Source organism: Zeugodacus cucurbitae, chromosome 5 (assembly GCF_028554725.1).
Source record: "Zeugodacus cucurbitae isolate PBARC_wt_2022May chromosome 5, idZeuCucr1.2, whole genome shotgun sequence".
Taxonomy (NCBI): Eukaryota; Metazoa; Arthropoda; class Insecta; order Diptera; family Tephritidae; genus Zeugodacus; species Zeugodacus cucurbitae.
Genome location: NC_071670.1, coordinates 47,079,602 through 47,099,906, shown reverse-complemented (window position 1 = coordinate 47,099,906; position 20,305 = coordinate 47,079,602). Strand labels below are relative to the sequence as shown.

At 31.9% G+C, this 20,305-nt stretch overlaps 1 protein-coding gene across 7 annotated transcripts in view; it reads left to right on the top strand.

Annotated features, from left to right (window-relative positions):
* LOC105215436 (adhesive plaque matrix protein) overlaps positions 1-20,305 on the top strand; it is a 146,139-nt gene that overhangs the window by 53,689 nt on the left and 72,145 nt on the right. For all 7 annotated transcript variants that reach the window (XR_008471205.1, XM_029042398.2, XM_011189353.3 and 4 more), the window contains one exon: positions 7,092-7,143. The gene's annotated coding sequence lies outside the window, so the exon portion shown is untranslated. The remainder of the gene's footprint in view (positions 1-7,091; positions 7,144-20,305) is intronic.

Sequence of the window (20,305 nt, the reverse complement as noted above, 5' to 3'; positions counted from 1 at the left end):
TTTTGAGTTATTGGTTATACACGGGGCATCATGCCTACTATTTATGCATATACGTAAATAAAGGGTGATTTTTGAGTAGTACAGAATTTCAATTTAAAATAAAACTATGGAACAACACGCGATCTCAGGAAGCTAGAGACTCAATAGAGCCTCCTCAGCATTTCTTGGACTCCAGACAAAATATTTATACTCTCGCAACATTTATTCACATAACGGTTGTTTGTAAGTCATAAAAATAAACGAGTTAGATATAGGGTTATGTATATCAAAATTATCAGTCTGTCCGTCCGTGCAACGGATGACTTGAGTAAAAATTAAAATATCTTGCCGAAACTTGGTACTCATATTCCTTGGGACCGTTAGAGGGTTGCTATTGAAAATAGGCGGAACTGCTCGACAGATTTCAATGAAATTCGGTATATAATATTTTCTTAATACCCTGATGACACGTGTGGAAAATGGGTGAAATCGGTTCACAACCACGACTACTTTCCATATAACTCAATTTTGAATTCCATCTCATTCCTTCACTTAATAATATATACATAAGGAACTAATGACGATAACGGAATGAAACTTTAAACAAATATTGTATATCAATTGTGGCTACTCTTGTGAAAAAATTGTCGAAATCAGACTATAACTTTTCAATGCCCCGGATATCGAATATCAAGAACTCTTAATTTTTCACTGAAAATATCGGTAAATCTTTCAGATATTTTAATTTAATTTGGAAGACATCTTTTTCTTCTAATATTGTGTCTCTGTACCAGAAATAGTTAAAATCGGTTCCAAACTTCCCCTAGCTCCCATATACCAAATTATAGGGTTTTCAAAAATACGATTGTGTTAATCGCTTATAAATCGGTTAATATGTGAAATATATGAGCGTATAGTCTATAGTGTACCTTGGTGGTGAAAATGAGTGAAATCGGATCAGGAATTACCTCAGCCCTCATATACTATATATGAAGATTTTCGTTATTCTATTGGACTTTATGCCGAACATATGGGCAAATTCTGTGTTATCTTAATGAAACTATAGCAATAAAATGCGAGAGTATAAAATGTTCGTTTGCACCCGAACTTATCCTTTCATTAATTGTTTTTTCTTATTTATACACTCGATAATATAGAGTTGTGTCTCTTGATTGAAGATTGACAAAGCTGAAAGATAAATATCACATACATAAATTGACATTAACCGCTCAAAGAAATTTTATATCTCTAAAAAATCACCCTATTCTATATAGTATAAATACATCAGTACAATACAAGTTCTAGTAGCCCGCCTGCGATTTATGGTATAATTTATATGTAAATGCCTTATACATACGAACATCAGCATTGCCCTCTATGACTTGAAATGAAAAAGCAAAATGCAACAGTATCAACAGGGGGTCTTACGAGATATTATTTAATTAAAATCAAATGCATAATCGCATTTAATGTGACTTGACTCTACACTATATGCTTACTCATGTACATACAATAGTTTTATTACGCCTATACCATATATGCACTGATATTTATTCAATTTGGCATTCAATTAAAATGCGTGTTATATTGCTGACAAATGCTGGTATTTTGCTCAATGTTCCGTCAGCACGCAGCTTCAATGTTGCATATTTTGCGTTGTGGATTTCAAGAGACTGGGTTTGGCTAGTGTGTAGTGAAAGGTTTTTTCTATCAGTAAAAACAATAGAATCCTTGGTCGCGAGCACGCTCACTAATACCTTACTTTTCTTGAAATTGGTTGGTAATGATGAGTTTACATCAAACTATGACAAATTGTAAATGCATATATACGAATAATAAAACTTTGGATTTTCCTAACGCATATGCGTCATTGTAATTGTAATTGCTTCAACAAATCACTAAAATTAGAAAATTGGAAACTTGTGTGAATAATTGTGGAATATATTTTGAGTTTTTATTCTATTTTTATACATTGGGTTTTCTAAAACTGTTGCATAACATGTGACTAAGTGAACTTATTCACGCAGTATGAATCGTACCTCAATTAGTTTTTCATAGCAACTACTATGATTTATATGGCTAATGAGCTCAGTATAATTTTCAACTTTCATCAATCAATTACTAGTGCTCCTGTACGTTAGGTGTCCAATTTTTAATTAATATTATTATTACAATAGTAAATGTTAGTTTATTCAGATTAATTGGTCAACAGAACCAAAATGTTTAAAAAATATTAAAAATATGAAATGAGGTGAATTCAAACTAAAAAAAAATTGAGAATTTACAGATTTTTTGAAGATCAATTATGGAAAATTATACAGTTAGATAAATAAAAAATTAAATATCCATATGTTCTTTAAAATATTGAACGTTCAGTCGTCCGACTGATTACTTCAGTTGCCTATCATCACTTGCCGATTTGTATACTTAATGCAAAATTTGTTATCGTCTAAATGTGAAAGTCTTTACGATATATATGGCGTATACCTTAGGATATGGACTCATTTTAGGGATTTTCAAAGAAAGTTATTAGTAGTATTGTACTATCATCATCAATTACATTTCAATAAGTGGATTATTTTTATGATATTAAGATAGACATTATATGTGAAGGTGGGACTAGTTTTGTCCATTTTGAACTATGATAAAATTAAATCTTAAGCATCGAATTCTGCTCAAAATAGTATTTTCGCAAAGGAACTAATTTATCAATTAAATGGTCTTTGCTCGATTAAAGCGCTGATTTAGGTCGATTTACCTTACAAAATAAAAAGCTTTATTTACATCAATTTTTTAGAAATAAATAATTAAATTGCAATCAGCTGATGAAACTTACCAAAATCTTATGAAAAGCAAAAACAAAAATGTATAGCAGCTGATCGATTATTGAGTACTCGGCTGTGCGAAGCGCAGAAACTGGTTTCTCAATTAAAATTTTAATTGATCAATTAATTTGGCTGTGCGAAAAGGCTATAAGCGGATTTAGATTAAATGATCGACTCTATTGGATCGCTGGCATGATTTAGACATAATAACTGGACTTCAGTATCCTAGAAACCGGTTATGGGGGGGAATTTTATGAACGCTTTGCGCAGACAGGAGATATCATGGAATTCTCCCTACTAACCAAGAGCTATACTCTTCTAAAATATTTGCTGTGGAACTCATGATGACATAAATATAAATTTCTTAAAAAAAAAATTATTGCCTCGAGCAACTTTCTGTAATTGTATGAGTACTCTTGTACCACCATTATTAACATTTAACATAAAGCAAGAAATAAGTTGTTTAACATTTAAGAGATAACAATTTATTTGAAAGTACATTTATCATCGGAAATTGGGCAATCCAAATACTAAACCCGTGTTTCGTTGTACCTGTAATCTGCCGGAGTGCCGGCAAATAACTAGACCTCAGTGGCAAACCCGCCGCTAGAAGTACAACTAAATCAACGTCGCTCTGCGCACTTTTCAATAGCGCTCTCCATGTTGGGTACTTTTGCTTGTACAACACTTTCAGCATACGCCGGTGCAGCAACTGGTCCACACCGTCACTGCCTTGAGCGGCGGCACCAGCAACGCCACACCGACCGGCCACAGCAAATGGCAACAACGCCTTTGCGTGACCCCCTGAACTGCTCTACATTAATTCGCCAGCCTTCTTTGCCATTTGCCGTTGCGCCTTCAACTTTGCTTCGTTAAGACTGTCCGTGCAGCCTTTTCTTCTGCGCTAAACAATATCTTAGATAAAATTAGTTTCGCTTGAATTTATTTATTTCCATTTTCCTTCGACGACTATTTCACATTGTCCGGTTGTGGCTAAATATTTCAGTGTGAACGGTGGATACTATTCGATTATCTTTTTGTTTGTTGTTATTATTGTTTTTCTTCTTATTGTATTATATTTATTGGTAGTTGCTATTGTTTTTGTACTAGTATATTGTATATTTTCTTGTTTGGTATGTGTGCTTCTTGTGCAATACTTTTGTTTCTATATTGTTTTATAAAATTACAAAAATAAAAAACAAGGAAAAATTGATCACAGCGATAAAATCTTAATTTTCTACTCGCATACTATCTTACGGGCCAAATTGTTGCTAGTAGTATTTGGCTAGCTTTGCTGCACCTTTCTTAAAAAATATCTCAAATTTAGGTTTCTTCCAGTTGCTATGTGAAGTCAGTAGTGGCCAATATGGTTTAGCTGATCTATAAAAAATTTAATTTGCTGTCGTTTATGACATGTATTTAGTAAGTAAAATAAAAGGATTACTCAGTTCTGGCGCCATTGAAGAATCCACTGCTGTGAAAGACAGATCTTTGGTATATGGAAAGATGGTTACCAAAATAGAGGAACTTGATTAAAATAAGTTCTAAAAGGAAAAAGAGGACCCAAATTATTAATTCGTAAAAAATTAAGAATGAGTTTTTCTAGGTTCTGCACAATTTTTTTTGGAAACACCATTTTCCGAATAATTTCATACAAAAATATATTATCAGATTTCTGATTGGAATGCAATTTTATTCACTTTTGTGGTTTGAGATTTTCTCAAAAGATATAAACGGAGCACCGAGGATAACACTTGGAGTTGGGCCGATGATTTTATGATATTTTGTACTATGATTTAGAGTGAAAATGAACATTGGACTTGTAAATCTGAATTAAAAGTTTAACATATAGATCAAAACCATTGGGAGATAACCGTAAAAAATTAAATATTTCGAACATTTTTAAACAGTGATTTTGAGACTAGGGGCTTTTTGTCAAGGGGCGATCTCTGTGATACCAATCTTTAAATTTAAAATTTTTTTTGATCCATTTAGAGGTACCATAACTTTTGAAAGAAAAAAGCACAGAAAATTCGAATTTTATGGAAATGTTTATTATCATTCGAAAGATCATCCTTTGGCATCCTTTCTTAAATATTATCTCTTTCAAATGTTGGCCGCAGCTACGGCTATGATGGTCCACCCGTTGAAGCTTTGTGGACTCGTTCGAGCGCGACTGATAACGGTCGAATGACACGCGTGTTGTTTTTTCTCCAAGCCCTGAATCGAAGCGGGATTGTTCGCATAGACTTTAGACTTTACATATCCCACAGGAAAAAGTCTAACGGTGTAACATCACTCCATCTTGGAGGACAATCGATCGGCTCAAAACGTGAAATTATCTATTCACCGAAGTGTTCTCTCAATAAATCCATTGATTGGTGCGATGTGTGGGAAGTGGCGCCGTCTGGTTGAAACCAAATGTCGCCGAGATCACGACCTACAATTTCAGGCATTAAATAGTCGGTTATGATGGCGCGATAATGGTCGCCATTGACCTTTAGGTTCTCACCGGCATTATTTTTGAAGTAATATGGACCGATGATTCTACCGGCCCACAAACCACACCAAACCGTTGATTTTTTTCAGGATGCAATGGCGGATATTAAATCTTTTCAGGTTGCTCTTAGTCCCAAACGCGGAAATTTTGCTTGTTTACATACCTATTGAGCCAGAAATAGGCCTCATAACTGAACAGAATTTGGCTCGAAAACGTCGGATCTTTTTGAAATTTTTCAAGAACCCATAGAGCGAACCGATGTCGTTTGGGTAGGTCGAGCGGCTTTAGTTCTTGCACAAGCTGTATTATGTACGCTTTCAATTTAAGATCTCGACGTAAAATGAGCCAAGCCGTTCCACACGTCAGTCCGAGTTGCTGCGAAAGGCACCGAGTCAACTAGTTACGGTCTTCGTGTACACTCTCTGCTATGGTTGCTATATTTTCGTCACTGCCAGCTGAACGTGCTAGTCTATTATTATCCAATAGTGAATGCTAGATCTCAAGATAGGTGATGGTGTTGCGAATAGTACGCTCAGTTTGTATCGAATAGTAAGATAATGTTGACCATAAGTTGAGCGAAACTCACGAAACACATTCTTTACAGAACGTGAATTTTCGTAATAAATTTGAACAATTTGTAAACGTTGTTCAGACCTAAGTCCTTCCACGCTGAAATGATAATCTGTCAAAAAAAGGCTATTGAGAAAAATACCTCTACTTGGATCACCCTTTATTAATATTTTTATTGTTTTCAGAATGACAACAACTTAAAGACTTTTTCACTATTATATAAATAATTTTTTCTCACACAAAATTTGTCCCTAACATTGGCCATATTAATTAATGTTCAGACAAAGCTATGTTTAAACTCTAAATTAGCCCAATAACCAGGTTTATTTTATTTAACAAAACTATGTTTATTTATGTAAATAACTAACTGTAATGTACATTTACATACTTACACACCTATTTTCCATTAGCATACTAATTACAACTGCATTAAAGCATAAACAAGACATAATATCTAATAAGTGGCTCTCGAGCATATTTACACACTTTAAATCAAGTGTTTGGTCACATTCGCTGTGTGTGAGCGCCTTTTTTTGTGTGTGTCATTGTGATTATGCGTCTTTGCAGCTTTATTACTTAATTTACTTAAGCATTGCACTTTTACTAGTTATTAGTGTACTTAACACTGTTTTCTTCTCTTTGGAGTTTTTCGTTTATTTCTTGTTTAAAATTTTTTTGCTTTAGTGACTTTGCATTTGTACGAATAAAACGCAAATGCGAAAATGACTTTTGAACTGAAACGTTGAAACGCACGCAGCGCGACTTGTGACCATTGTCCAACGGACAGCTGTGGTCTCTATCCCTTTTGTTTGGACGCCAAACCGTTAAATTTTCGGCTTTTCTTATGTGTCTATTTCAAGCGTGAGTTTCGGCTTTGTTTTGTGTGACATTTGAGTATTTAATTTGCTTTTTATTTTTTTTTTTGTTTTTGTTAACGCAACCTTGACATAATTTCTCGCCTTTTCTTTTCCGCGATTTCGGTTTGTAGTCAATACGTAGTCAGCTGGTCTTTGTTACACTTAATATATGCTTTAATATTTAATTATATTAGCTGCGGTGCGATAATCGCAAGTGCAGACAATGCATTAGTTATAGAATTCGTTAGTAATTAGTGAAGTGGTCATATATCTACATATATATAAGGAAAATACATACGTACATATATTTAAAAATTGAAATAACATAATTTGTAAAATTATTATTATCTTTCATTTCAGACAATTCGTCGCTTGTCAGCTGCATAGTGCTTTTTGAGCGCTATTAAGTCAAGTGAGTGATTTAAAATTAATAGATATTATTAATTTTTTTTATAATTTTTTTTTGATAAAATATTTTAATTTTCTTTTTATAATTTTTTTTTTTGATAAAATATTTTTTATTTTTTTTTATAAAATATTTGAAATTTTTTATTTTTTTATAAAATATTATTAAATTTTGATAAAATATTTTTTATTTTTTTTTAATTTTTTTATTTATAAAATGTTTTTTATTTTTTATAAGATATTTTTTAATTTTTTTATAAAATATTTTTAATTTTTTTGATAAATTTTTTTTAAGTTTTTATAAAATATTTTTAATTTTTTTATAAATTTTTTTTTCGTTTTGATAAAATATTTTTAATTTTTTTGATAAATTTTATTTTAAGTTTTTATAAAATATTTTTAATTTTTTTTTATTTTTTATAACATATTTTTAATTTATTGAATAAAATATTTTTAATTTTTTTTATATGTTTTTATAAAATATTCTTGATTTTTTTTATAAAATATTTTTAATTTTTTTTATAAAATATTTTTTAATTTTTTATAAAATATTTTTTAATTTTTTTTAAACTAATTTTAATTGTTTTTTTAATATTTTTATTTTTTTTATAAAATATTTTTAATTTTTTATAAAATTTTTTTTATTTTTTTTATAAAATAGTTTATTTTAATATTTTTTTATTATTCTTGTTATCACATGCACTATATCATATCTCAACAATTTACTATATAGCTATTTTTATCAACATTCTTGTTTAACACAATTGCCTCTAAAAGTACTACATAAATATTCACTTTCGCTTTAAGAATGAAATCTAAATTGACTTGCATGTTGCGATAAGCATCAGCTCTCAATTCCAATTTAAATTGCCAGCTGGCATTTACATAGGTGTTTAGTAAAAACCAGTTAATTGTTGCCTAAAATACGGCTACTGTTTTGTTTTTGCTTTGATTCTTTGAGATAGCCATTATGGGGTCAGTGATTTACAAGATCCTTTTATGTATATGAATATTCAAAAGTAAGAAGTCTGGTATTTAATTTTAGTTGTGAATGTTTAGAGATATTTTTTTTTCAATATCTATGTGACTAAATATCAGATTTTGAGCTCAAAGGATTTGTATATATAAAATATTATGTACAGGGGCGAACGCTGGGGGGAGGGGGGTTTGGGGTGTTAAAACCCCCTCCAAAGTAATTTAATTTTTAAATAATAGAATTTAATTCTACATAGTCATTTGAAAAATTGTAATTTGTTGTTTTCAAAGCAATCTTTCTGCCGACGATGTATGAATATGTAAAATAAATGAATACATTAGTCACTAACAACGTTGCCGTTTTGATACAATTGTATCTTCTAAATTTTGTGATTTGATACTTTTTTGTTCACAAACGGCCTATTTTGATACTTTTCTGCTGATAGAATTTAATTTTTTGAAACTATGAAAATGTTAAACTAAAAACAAACCTATTGTATCTGGATAGTATTAAAAAGTTGTGGGAATGTAGGCCAATTAAAAAACCCAGAAAAATATAAACTGGACTTTGCCTTATAACTCTGTGGCTGCTGAACTGGATTTTTTTAGATTTAAGGGGAATTGTGTGTCGAAAATGGACTTCTTTTGAAAACTATTTCTGAACTGAAAAGTCACCAATAAGGTTTCTATTATTTTTTTTAGAGTTTATTGTTAATCATAATTCAGGAAAAATTTGAAACATTTTTATTATGACTTTTAGTTTTCGTTCCATGAGCAAACTGTTGTGAAATAAATTTAAATTAAAAAAAATTATGCTATTTGCAAAAAAATACTTGAGTGTCTTAACTTAACTCTGATGTAGAAGATCCCGATGATTTCGTTGAATTTAGAATGTGGAAAAGGTTAAAACTCTTTTCTTCAGATTATATTTTCTAACTAAAATTTTGAATATATTTTCAGGAACTGGTTAAATCAAACAAAGAGATCCAAAACTTTTTTAGACGCGTTGAATTGTTGCGATGCAAAAATTTTCAAAACATGCATCGTTTTTTAAAGATTGGAACAATAATCCCTATATCTGTCGCTTCAAGTGAACGCTCGTTTTCCTCACTTCGCAGGCTTAAAACATATTTAAGAAATAAAACTGGAGAAGCACGCCTGAACGGAATGGCTCTCTTGAATATCCGTAGAGATATAGACATGACGGAGGAAGAGATTTTAAATGTTATGGCCCAAATTAAAAGAAGTTTAGACTTCAATTTCTATCTCTATGTTATTAAAAAGGGAGCAGTCATCTTATAGATAATTTTTTGATTGTCTAGCTTTTATTATTATTTTTTCTATTTTTTCTCTACCCACAAAGAATATATGTAGCACCTGCCTGAAAGAGTTAGTCATTGGTTGAACCTCAGTCTGTTAAAGTTGTTCGTATGCATTAACATATTCGATTATATCTGGCTGCTAAGAGTGAAACAGAAAGATTGGTATATTTATGTTTTTTTCTTCTTCATGTCATATACATACATTCAAGACCACAATACTGAAGTCCATATGCACTTGGAAACTGTCGTTCAGGGTATCGTTTGATACTTCTGATCCAGAAGAGCTTCGTCTGGACTAGGGTATTTTCAGATTCAGACTCGAGTGAATTAGTACCAGAAAGAGGTCACAAGTTCCAACTTTGACGTAATCAAACATCGGTCGTCCCTCGGTAGAAAATATTCCACTTGGTCAGTGCATTTCTGAGATGAAAAGGGTTATCATTAGGTTCGAAGCGAGCTCGGAGGAGGCTTAAAACGTTAATGTGCTATTTGAATAACATCGATTATTGCATAAAATCGATATTGATAAAACTGTTGAGAGATCATACACTTTATTTTCTTCACTATATTTCCTTCTCTTTATTGAGGAACCACGGATTCTTTTTCTTTAGCTCCAATATAATTAAATGAACCATGTTTTCGAGATTTATATCCGATCTGTTTACTCCTAAACTTACTATACAGTATATTTCACGATATTTTTCCATAGATTACATTGGACCAAAATCCGTTCGTTTTTCGAAGCAGATACCCAAATATAAAATGAAAAACAATGAATTTGTCATGTTTGTGCCAACAATTTGTGCAGAAATTTACATAAAGTCTGTAATTGCGAGGAATGCAAATGAAAACGATTGCATAATTATTAACGATTCCAACGAGCGCAGACTCCAGCTGTTGTGCACATTAACTTCTACTAAAAATTTGTTATTGTACAACAACTGTGCTATTCGTAATAGTCATATATCATCGCCAAAAGCGACACCATTTAGCGTCATAGTTTTAGCTGTCGTTATTGCACCCCCAGTGGGTGCTGTCCAAATATTTGCAGTTGTGTCAGGCATAAACGGAAAATATTATAACTCAAATTGGGCTGCATTTTTGCATTTTTACAACACATTTATTTGCAAATAAAAGTGCCTTGATTGGCGCTGTTGAGTGGGCGTGGGTTTTGACTTGGTATGCACTGTTTTAGCACATATTTGTGGGCAATTTTACTCCTTTGGCAGAATTATTTTTTTTTCAACTTTATGGCTGTGCGTTGTTTTAGTTTTTTCTTATGATTAGTAGCAATTTTACATAAACCTAAAATATGGTTTTTTGCATATTTTTTGCCTCATTCATTTGCTCCGTCTGACATATTGTTGTCGCCATAACGAACGCTTGCCGACTGCAATTTGCGCATGCTCAGTGCTCAGTCTCATTTTTGGTCAGCATCGCATCAAGAATTTTGAAAAAAATTTAACATATTTTTGCCTTAACTTAACTGCGGTTAGTTGCTTGGTGTTATCCGTAAATATTATATAGTTTAATGCAAATAAAATCTGTTTGCCGCAGGTGATTTTTTTATTGTATGGAAATTCATTTTGTGTTTTGTGCTTTTTTAGATAGGTGTTTATTGTGTGATTGTTTGACAGGTCACATTAAATATGAATATTTTAAGAAATGTACTTTTATGTGTCTTTTAAATGCTAATTCTTGGTAAAACAATCACCGAATTTGGGTGTATTGGTGTTCAATGAGTGAGGTTCATACATTAGTTCTTCTTTTCGATAGCCTCACTTTGAAGACTGCATTACAGTCTTAAAAAAATCGATTTTTTTGTTTTATTTTAAATCTCTTCCAAAACTATCCAAGAATATGTCTTTAAAATTTCAGAGGCCAATTCGACATATTTTCGAAGCTAGAGCAGTTTTAGTGGCCGAGCGTCGAGCGGGTGCAGTTTGGACCGAAAACTTTAAAGCGCGTTTTCTCGAGTTTTCATTTTCACAAGTGTTAGAAAACGGTGCCGGGCGACAGCAAAAAGAATATATGTCCGATCGAAAAAAACCAAAGTGATATAGCTTCAGTATTAAATTATCTTCTATTTGAACTACAAAAGTTGGACAAAAGTATCATTTAAACTAAAATAAAAAGTTTTTTTCTTAAAAAAGTGATTTTTTTTTCTCAAATTTTGGAAAAATTTGGAATTTATTAACTTCTCCGGTATTTTTTTAGTTCATAAAGAAAATAAACTTATAAAAATTAAAAAAACAATTGGTTTGACTGTTTCAGATGCATCGCACGACCTCCATCGCTGGCACCGATTTACAAGTGCAGACTCCAGGAGTTTCAGAAAAATACTTACAACTTTGAAAAAATTTCAATATTTTTTAATAATAAATATTGCTTTTTTAAGCCTTAAATATAGTACACTATCGTCTTAAAATTCCGTTTACCGTAATCATTTCCTTCCCTTTAAAAAAAAAATTGCTAAAAAAACGCTTAGACAATATTAGATGATCAAATAATATGACAGGAGAAAAGCTCAATCGAAGGTTTAGCAAATGTGTATTATCGATATCATAATAGTTGTGACTCTTATTTCTTCTTTTTCACATTTTTCCATTTGTCAAAGTCACCACTCCGAATAAAGATGTGTTCTTCTATTTTTTGAGTTAGAATCATCTATGCATCTCATATCTTTCACGTAACGTTAGGTTAAGGGGTAGATCTCCGCGTATTGCAGAGAATCTCACTTGTACAGATGCGACTGTCCTTTTTGATACCCGAATACTGTTGCACTTGTACTCTATTATAAAGTTCTTAAGTCGGCTAATGTCGATTCCAGTCATTACACAGAGTTCCCCGAAGATGTGCCTACCGGGGTGGTATAACCTAAAACTGCCGAATGCTGGACATTGATTGAGGAAATGCTTGGATGATTCCTCTTCGCCTTCCACCAAACAGCTTTGGTAAAAACGCAACTGTGAAAGATAATCTTTAGAATGCTTGAGAAACATTTAAAAAAAAGTTCTCAAACACTACAATTGTGTAATGGCTAGTTCTTCAATATACTTCTAATGCAAGTCTCTAATTAAATTCTTTTTAGATAGTTTTGAAAATCCTATTTATAGTGTGGCGACTGTAGTCACCGGATGTATACATACCTATTTATTTCAACTTAAATTGGTTATTCAAGTTTATATTTTTTATTTGTTAAAACTTAATTGCCTATAGTTTAGATTGAATTCACTTGTTAGTTTTTTTACAGTGGTAATATCTGGGAAATTTCTACGAAGGAAGTGTCCAGAAAAGAGATCAAAAATGAAATTCGAAATTCTGTTGTCAGATGTGTTCAGTGTGCTACATATGTCCCCACAATAGGATCGGTCTTCAACCGTGTGCTTTATATCATCCCAGGAATATGCCTTAATACAGATGAATGTAGGGTAGAAAATTTTGTTTTTTTGAACTGGTTGTAATAGTTCTGGATTTTTTTCTTTTTTTTAAGGTTTTGTCGAACTCACATTAATTTATCATTTGTTTATTTTTTCGAAAATTAAAGCCAAAGAAAAATCTTTTCGTTTTGGTCTTAATGACACGGAGGATTATTCTCTATAAAACAATTTTAATGAGTAGTATTCTTGGAAAGAGTGATTATAATTAAGATTTCAAAGCTAACATTGCTTTCGATGATCTGTCAGAGTTAGACTCATATCTAACATCGTTATTACGACCTTTTTATTTCTCATTTCCAATTCATATTTCATAAATATCACAGGTTCGTTTGTTTGGATCTATCTCTATATATTTTCTATACTATTTGAGTTTTCTTCTGTGTTGACTTATTTTCTTCTATAAAACTTTGAATTGCTAATTAATGCTTTTGTTATTCATATTTGTATTTCCTTGACTAAATTGTATCCTTAGGGCTTCATTTAAAACCATGTTTGCATACGATAGCTTGTCTACTCGGCAAATAGATATGAGATCGCCTCAATGCATTTACGATTTTACATATGTAAAAAATATTTCAATTTATTTAACTGTGAATACATATACATAGATATGCATATATTTACATACATTTTTAGCATGCACTCAGTTAGTATATGTATGTATATTTGCATGTATACATTCAAAATCAAATTGTCTGTCAAAGCCTTTTTGTTGTCGTAATTAAGTGCTAGTTTGTGTTGTCACGCATTTTATGTATTTTTTGTTGGAATTTTTTGAAACATTTTTTTTCAAGCGACTTTTTAAAGCTGTTGTCAGTCTTTACTCGCAAAAACTTGGAACATTTCAATTTGCAGTAGTGAGCAACTGAAATGCCAAACGTACACTTGTGTATTTATATTATTGCAGTAAATGTTTTTATTTGTGTCCGATTGCGGGCTTATATGGAGCACACAGTAAATTGTAGCAGGCAATATGCAAATGACAGCGCGCTGCCACAAGGCGCATGCGCAAGCCCACAGTAAACACAATTCCTTTCGTTTTGGCCAAGCGCTTGCGTTGTGAGGTCAAGCGTGCGTACACGAAAATGCGTGTTAAAGCGCTTGTTGCTATTGGGGGCTACATGCATTTGGAAAAGCTTACAAGCCTCTTTTATATTGTATGAATGTCTACTTGCGTGCTTGTAAAATTTGCTGGGGGAAAAAGGTTTATAAAAATTGCTTCAACAGTAGGGACGATTGTGACAAAAGCCTTGCTTGCCTTGGATTTGGGTTTTAGGTATTTACGAACTTAATATTCACATGAAAAAGTGCTTATTCACTATAACTCCCTCAGTAGTTGTCTGAGATTCACCAAGCATTAGAGAATAGTGAATCGAACAAACTATAACAGTTGTTCAAGCTAACTAGTTTCGAGTAGCGTTTTCTTTAAACTATTATAACCTGAGTCTTGAGCATTTAAAATCAATCAAAAACTGAAAAATAAAATTTCTATATTTTTATATTCCAAGTCATAACTGATTACCATTTATTTATAAAATATAAAATAGAAAAAAAATTAAAAAATAAAATGTAAATAAACAAGTGTATTGACCTAACCGGCGAGCCAAGGTTGCCACCGTATTAATATAACGGTAGACCATATTAAAGACGAAAAAAAAACATGCCCATGCGCTTTTTGCACACATATTCATACGTTTTCTATAAAAAAAACTGTTTTTCCGTTTCCAACTGTTTCCTTTTATTGTCTTCTATTGAAACTAATCTAATAAATTATCCATAATATTATGGATAATTAATTTGTTTTGCATAAAGATTGATGGCAAGCAAAATATACGCTCGTAAATATGCATGCATGAATATATAAATAGATATAAAATAAACATAATCTGAAGTCTCGCTGGCAACGACAAGCATTTAATCAGTTGACGCACGCATGCGCTAAGTTCAAAGCTCTTTCCGCCGGTTCACACGTTACTCATGCATATTTGCATACTCATTATGAGTCTCTTATCTACAATATGTATAGATGAATATTTATATGTGATGTCAACAGACACTTAATTAACACTTTTTTATTTCAATGCAAGGAGAGTGATTGGTGAATTTTTATTTGTAATTAATTTTTTTTGACATTTAATACTTTTTTAAGAGTGATGACTAATTTTTGGTAAAAATCAATTGATTTTGCATTAACGCTTCGTATAATTGAATACAATTCGATACTAATGTTTTATGGCCGTCTGTATATTACCAAAAACGGACAATATTTGGCTGTAACCATGCCCCCTCCTATTAAAAGAAAATAATAATATAAAAGATAAAAATATCTTCAAACTCGCTTTAGCGGAGAATATTCTTTCTAAAACATTAATTCCAGAAAATAGATTCGTAAACCGAATGTCCTTTAGTTCCTTCATGATCCTTATACCCCTGACACACGGCGACGTTAATCCTGATTAAAGCAGGGATTAATTCGGGAGTTATTTCAGTTAACTCCGTTTGCTAACTCCCATTTAATCCTCAAAATACTAAATAGTTAGTGGCATTTTCGTTTGCAACTTGGTTAAACATGAACGCTCTTAATTATGAATAATATGTTATGAATAAAAATTACAATACTGACAGCTGTTTTTTTTATTGTAACAAACTAATTTTTCTAAAGTGGAAGTTCTAATAATAACGTTTTTATGTATATTTTTTTTAATAATGAGTAATTTTGTACTAATCGTGCGGTTAAAAACTGCAATATTGGCTTGCTATCCAATTTTATTGCCAATCAGCTGTTTATGGGAGTTTAACAGGCAGGTTGTGTAATTCACTTCCGAGTGAAATTCACTTTCAATCCGATATTTGGTGATATTTGGTGTACTGAATTTCGATTTTACTCTTCTCGGTCTCGGTCTCGGATTGCAGAATTTGCCTGTATAACTAGCTTTGCAGCCGTCTGTCACCTACAAATTTTGAACTGATTAAAAGCTCTATTAATCGGGGTAAACTCTGCCGTCTGTCTAGCATATAGTGTGATCTTAACTAACTCATTCCCCAGAGCGAATATTTGAATTTCGTGAATTCACACGACTTTCGCCTTTTTTCCTCTCTTTTACTACCCTAGCTTTCTATGTTCATCATATATCGGGTAAATATATCAAACTGTATCGGTTCCATCTATTGGAGTCGTTGAAAACATCTGCTATAACTCTAATACCAACTTGAATACTTTCGAACACAGTTCTTTTAAGTATTCCGATTTGTCGTCATCTACCCAGATTAGCAGACGACCCCTATTCCCTAAATCGCGTTTACGTAATCATTAGGGACCTGGATTTATACATCAAAGGACAGTCCATCTTGTCACCTTACCTCAGAATTGTCGGGAGAATGTTTGCTGGCATTACAACAAAAACAACTTTCATAAATATATGCAAATAATAGTGTTCTCAAGAATGTATGTAGAACCGCTGAAACATTCTTAATATCGCCTTTTAAAGTACATATATTTTTCGTAGAAATTCAAAAATACAGCGGAAAAGGTTTTCTATAAAGCTCATGGTATGAAATTGGGTCTAGATGGCTATACTTGATTAAAAACCTTATAATATATACTCCATGTGATTTTTTAATATTTCCAAAAATAAAGAGAACCTTTAAGACCGACATTTTACAAGTTTGGATAAAATCGCTGAAAGAGCTAAAGACTATGCTAAAATCGAAAAAAAATCGTATTTCGAAAACATTAATGTAGACGATTGAATAAATATCTTTTTCAAAAAACGAAAATTCCCGTTATTTTTTGAACACACCTCGTATTGGCAACAGATTGATTGGATCCGTTGGTTTCGGACATGTTGTGGTAGGTCATATCTACCTTAGGGGTTCCCATTGTATATAATAGTAGAACGTGTAGTTGGGCTATGCTCTTCGGACATAAAATAAACTAGTGCTACATATGATTTTTAAGTGCTTCAAGTCACGCACAATCACGGATCTCAATATATGATGAATCATGTCAACCCTAACCTAAAAACCCCAAAGCACTTCACTCTTATATTTGGTTATGCCAATGAAGGATTACGCCTTGTGGGAAAGCTTTGAGTCATATAACGGTAAATTGGCCAAAATCTGAGGCCTAAAATTTCTAAATTTCCCACTTTTTGTGAACTATTTCTAATAGGTGTAACGAGCATTTATGGTTTTTTTTTTCGAACTAGTAAATAAACGTAACTTCACACGCCAAAACGAATTAAAATACATACATATATACGCGCATATGAAATTACATATTTAACCACATAAATAGCACTAACTAGCTTGAAAAAAGCTCAAAATTAATAAGCATAATTATCCATGCGGCGCTCGTTCATGGGTAAACTGCCAATCGTACTTTGGCTATTAATGAGAAAGTTCACCCAAGTTGTTGTTATTGTTGTTTTTATTGTTTTCATGTTAATTCAATTGTAGTTCAGTAAAAAGTTCACAGTTACATATTTATTTATAAAAACTGTATGCCGCTCAGTTGGTATGCATTTATTGCTTTCAATTTCCACAATTGTCCGCACATTGCAATTTATTTGTTGCTATTGTTATTGTTATTGTTGTTGTTGTACTCGGTGTTGCTTTCCCAACGAATTTGTTATGCATAGGTGCTCATCTTTACATAATAATTCATTATGAATGCAATTTCTGTCGGCAATTTTACACATTTTTCTGGCTACTGTACGCTACTCACACAAACACACACACACACTGGCAAATAGATACCATTAAATTTGTATGTGTGTGTATAAATGCTCATTTATGAGCTTTTGCTTTTGGCACTTGCATTTTCTATTTTTGCTTTACTTTCGTTTTCGTTCATTTTATTTCCATTATTTTCTCACTTAATTTGATGGAATATATTCATGTGTGTGTGTTTGTGTACTTTTTCATTTTCATTTTCATTTCACCGGCATTTCACATCGCTTCTGTTATGTTGCTGTGAACATTTTGCGGCGATGTGCACATGTTTGGCATAATTTACCGTTTATATTTGTACGTGCTGTGCTTACCGTTGCGCTGTTGTTGTTGCTGTTGCCACTGTTACGAGTGCGTAGTAGCTGCTCATTGCGCTTGCTCATCTGCTGCTAAGTGCCCAGTGTCATATAACAATGCAGCGCCATGAAATGTTATCAAATATTTTGCAATATTATGCTTTTTCTTTGACTCTTATTCGCTTTCTTCATAGTCGTGCTTACTGGCAGAAATGCGCAATTTATAGACTAGACATTAGTGGTTACAATATACATATGTATGTAGGTAGATAAATGAGGCTTGAAGTTATGGAAAATACTTTTCAAATGCTTTTTTTTATAGTAGACACAAGTTATTTTAAGCGGCTTTTCTGTATATTATTTGAAGTATAAACTCTCAAATAAATTCGATAGAATATACTTATGAAATAGAGTTTATTAAGTAGTTAATTTAGGTTTAGAAATCCTGATCCCGGTGGTGTAGTGATTAGAGTTACTTAGAGCTAATCTTAAAGATCAGTGTCCCTTCTAGACCCACAATATCAATCTGAATTCATCATCCTCTCGTTGTAAGTTCCTTCATTACTTGGATGACCACAAGGTGCTCTCTATAAATGTGGAAGGAAAGTCGGGCCAGCATTTAAGGTTGTTATGTATAATATTTGTGTAATATATGTAAGCTGTTTTTATTATTTATATGATCTATTGCTGGCTTTCGAGTGTGTAACCCATTAATAATTAGGCGATTTTCGTGAATTTTTTTAAAGTACTCGATCGAATGTTTCGAAGTTTTTTGAGTTATAATAAAGTATATTTTCAGTTAATTTCTTAAAATATATTTTTTCCCAATAAAATTGACAAATAACGGAGTTATGTGTTTTCTTGGGAGGTACCAAAAAAAGTTCCCCCCAACTGCTGACATGATTGCAGCCGAATGAGTAACTGAAACTGAAAAGTTCAAAAATTTTAATAATGCTGAAGATACTTCTTACACAAACCCCTTGAAAAATATCAAAAATTAACAAAATAGCGTAGTTCTGAAAAAAATTTGGTTTTTTTAGGTAAAAAATTGTCGTTTTTTTAATTCAAAATTTACAATTTTCAACAAATCAAAAATATTTAAGAACTCTCAGTTTCGAGAAAAAAGCGTTTATCGTTTCGACTAAAGCGTCTTATACCTGCGAGCTGTCGCTCTTTAGAACGCTGCCATTCAAAATTATTCAAGATACGACCTAACCGCTTTGGAAGGATATCGAATAAGCAAAAAATAAAAATCTTGTCCTGACAATTACATTAAAATCAGTAAAAAGTATTTAAAAAAGACCACATCTCGTCCTCTAAAATAAAATTTGTAGCTATTGTTGAAGACTCACCGAATTCAACATCAAATCGAATGTAAAATATGCCTTTACTGTCACTACATTATATTCAAAAGTTATACTCGTACCACAACTCCTTGTAAACGGCGTGTAGATAAACACTCCTGCGCCAAATATGTATGCCTCGTACGTTGCGGCAACTATCCAAGCTATGCACCCAAATCGCTCAATTTGCTGTCAATCGTTCAAAAGCTATCGAGAAGCCAGGCGGGCGCACAATCAATCAGTTCGGTATGCATTTTATGGCCTGTTTGATACATTTATTTACGCTTTAATTATATCGCCGCTTAATTACAATGGCAATTAGTAACAAAAGTTGTTTCTGTGCTCGATAATTGCCATGCAAATTTGATACTGTTCAACAGTATATAGAGTATAGATTTTCACAAATGTTTGAGAATGTCAAAATGTATCCCTGACATTTTAGCGCTATTTGTTAGTCGAAAGTACCGAGGGTCAATGACAAGATTTTTTTCGAATTTTTTTTAATGAGTTGTACTAAATTTGCAATGATTAAATCTTTAAAAAATTAAGAACAATTAAGAAAATGCAGCGTTGTTGAAAATTTTTGATTTTTTTTGTTTGTGACAAACATTATTTTTTTTGTTTTGTACATTTTGGCATGCCATATTTCATAAAAATTAGCATATTTATATGCAAATTAATTGAATGCTTAATTAATAAATTGTGCATGCACAGCAACCGAAAATATTTTGTCTGACATAAGTGCGGATTTTATATATTAATGTATGTACATATCTGTACCTAAAAATCATCTGTATGCTTTTTTGTTACATTACAGTATCATTTTTGATTCCAAATTATTAGATTAATATGCAAATTTTTGCTCACGCAATTGTTTTGCTGAAATTTTTTCGTTTTTGAGAGTATAATGTTCCAAGATTTTTTTTAATAATTTGTTCTTTTTATTTAATTTTTATTACAATTTTAATGCTCACAATAAAAATTATACCGTCTGGCTGCCAAATCCACATTGCTTTTAACAATTTGAGAACCGGAATGTTAAATAATATCAAATTCATTGAG